Raw genomic sequence first — 3254 nt, forward strand, 5'->3', positions numbered from 1 at the left:
TTTCAAGGCACAGCGTTGCTTCTGGGAACTGAGGAATTCAAAGTTGAGCAAGCAACACCCCTTCAACCAAACAATGTGCTGATTCGTCGACTGTATCTGAAATTTTATTACAGTAAATCGCCTTCGATAAGATTGGCTTTCTCCGAAATTCTTGCGGAAGACGTTATTGACCAATATTTTGTGGATCCAATTTGTTTTTTTTTTTTTCTATATTCAAACGGGGAATTAAATAACTGAAATATTGTTTCTTTTTTTACCGTGACTTGAACAAAAAGCATATTTAAGTGTGGTGTTAGTTTATTGTTTCTAAATTTAGATACATAGCAACAGTCGCCTGGAAAATTTCTTAAGAAAATCTCCTTCGACTTGAGTTCAAGATAAGTTCAGAAACTAACCTTTGACTAAGGACAGTTGTTTCACCCTAGATATCTAGCGTTCCTCTATTCCAATTTTTGACGGTTAATCTTTACATGGGAACTTTATCTAAATAAACTAAATTTTTCTAAGGTTATTTTGTATTCATGGGAAATAATTTCTTTAAGATTGCCATAAAACCCTATGGGGGGGGGTCAACAACACCCATGTGCTATCGCTGACGGTTCCTTAACTGCCTCCACGATTTTCCGAGAAACTCACTGTTACTCTTCCTCCATTGTTCTACACAACGTAATTCAAGAGTAACCCACTCGTCAGCGGTCTTGGGATGGTGGATTCCTCTATATGGTATAGCCCGCCTTGTCATCAACACGTTGCTCCGAAGAATGTTAATGTGGTCGGTATAGAAGGATCCAGGGCGGAAACTAGCCCGATTTCTGACGATCAAGAACGAGATATTTCTTAATGCGTTTCAAAATGATTTTAGCTAATATCTGGGCGACAGCAGGAAGCGCGCAAATATCCGTCCAACTGACAGAATCAACAGAGATGACCGTCTACGAAACCCTTACGATCATAATCTTTTTCACTCATTAGATTAGGTATTCCCAGGATTTAAGAATGAGTAGAAGTAGCAACTCTGCAGAGACTACAGTAATCGTATGGGAAAGTTCCACAAAGAGACCGCCAAGCCCGGCGGCTTTACTTCATTTGAGTGCGTTGATGACGGCAACGATAGTTTCGCTTGTGCTTGAAGGAGCAGTCCATATCCATCCAGTCGGTCGTCAGCGACTTTTAACAGGTCGCTTACGATACGAGGAATGACGACTCCGAAGTGCCCGAACAAGTAGCTCTGCCCGTTAGCTGGCAGTATACTTGCATCCTAGGTAGTAACGTTGAGAAGTCCTCGCGGTGAAAAGCGAATTGCAAATGACCGGTACTCTTCGGGACACACTAGGAGTCCCCTGAGCCGTCGACAATTCTCTGTAAACGTCGATGGGGTGATGTGAGCCTAGTTCTGCCAAGGTGGTAGTTGTGACGTGTTTCAGGAAACAGTCCCTTTCGGACCCTGGTCTGGTAATGTGCATTGACCCGGTGTTAGTAGACCGCGTTGCTCCGAATAGCGCTGATTCGTTCGTGAATTCCGGGATCAGCTAAGCGTAGATCAGGCCTCAGGGAACTGGAGTAGGGGCTGTGTCCCCGAGGGTACACACGCGATGCGCTGGTGAGTTTTCCATGGAGAACACACATAAATTAATAAAATAGTCCCGAGCATGTTGATTCGGACACGAACCGAGTAAAAAGTGCACTCGGCCGTCCTAGCTAGAGCCGAAGGAAAAAGGCTCATCAGGAAATGCGCGGCAGGGGTGAAGCGTATGCCGTCGGCAACGTTCCTTAATAAGAACGTAAGCAAGGATGTTAAAAACGGGCTGATGAAACTAGAGGAACAATTGAACGGCATGTCCTTCTACAGGCGAATGTGGAGAGCAATGGAAGACGATTGGAGAGCGGAAACGGCCGCATTCCCCTCTGAGAACGCTGCTTGCGTCAAATGGACCGCAGATAGCCCACTGCAAAGCGAACTGGGGAAAAGCAGAAAGAGGACGACGTGCCTGAAAGAGACTTTATCGAAGTTGTTTCCAGGGCCCAAAAAAGGAAGGCGAAGAAGGATGAAGGAAAGCAACTGGCTACGCCACCAAAGACCCGTCTGTATAAAGACAAAGAGGCTACAAACCGAAAGCCAGTAGCAGAAAAGACGTCGAAACGAAGAAGGACTAGACGGTTGGCTCTGCTCATTAAGCTGACAAAAGCCAAGACACTTGCGGAAGTCCCTTGTGAAATCTGCTGCAGGATGAAACCCGAAGACAATGGAGCAGAAGTATATTCCATACGGAAGACGAAGGGTGGCGGAGTCCTCGTCGAACTGAATCCGAAAATGACTAGCAGTAGTACGTTCTGCGAAGCGGTCAAGGGGCTACTAGGGAAGAAGGCTCTTGTTTCTAGTCTAGACCCTATCTGCTATCTAGAAACCCGAGATCTTGACTGCCTCAAAGAAAAGGTCGAAGTGGAGCAGACTATAAAGCGTGAATGTCCAGAAGTAACTAATGCCCGGATAGGTATCACCTCTGTAAATGCTCGAGGCCAAAAACTCACTGTGGTGGAAGTTCCCGGGTAATACGCGAGGAAACTCCTTAGCAGCGGGAAAATCAAAATCGATGGATCAAGTGCTACAAGTGCCTGGACTATGGACACACATCACCAACTTGCAAGGGATCCGACAGGACAATACGCTGGAGATACGATCAGGAAAGTCAAGAAGCGAAGACATGGAATGAAAGCGAAAGTTGCGTTCTCTGCAGGGATCGTGGCGCGTCCGGTAAAAGCGTCGCATACACTGCGGACTCGGAACGGTGCCCAACCTTTAGGACGGAACTAGAATGGGTTAGAGCGCGAATAATTTGATCCGCATTCTACCAATTAGCATGCACCGAAGTGCAACCGCTCACCAGCTGCTAGCGCAGTTCGCTGCAAAGGCAAAGGCTGATCCAGTTCTAATCAACGAGCAATACCGGAACACGGACCCGGCTTCATGGCATCTCGACTTATAGGGTACCGCTGCCACCTGGGTTCGGGACGACGTCCGACTTCGTGTTCTTACCCAGGGCCGAGGGAATGGCTTTATCTGGATTCGGTGTTTAGGGATAAGGTTTTTTAGCGTTTGCCTGACGCTGAATGAGACGATGCCGGACTTTCGGTGCCGGCTTGATGCTGTGGAGGACGCGAATCCTGATAGGCGGTGATTTTAATGCTAGCTCCCTTGAATGGGGTATGCCAGAGGGGAACGGATTCTGGAAATGGCGGCGAGAACCGGACTCGTA

Source organism: Hermetia illucens, chromosome 6 (genome assembly GCF_905115235.1).
Source record: "Hermetia illucens chromosome 6, iHerIll2.2.curated.20191125, whole genome shotgun sequence".
Taxonomy (NCBI): Eukaryota; Metazoa; Arthropoda; class Insecta; order Diptera; family Stratiomyidae; genus Hermetia; species Hermetia illucens.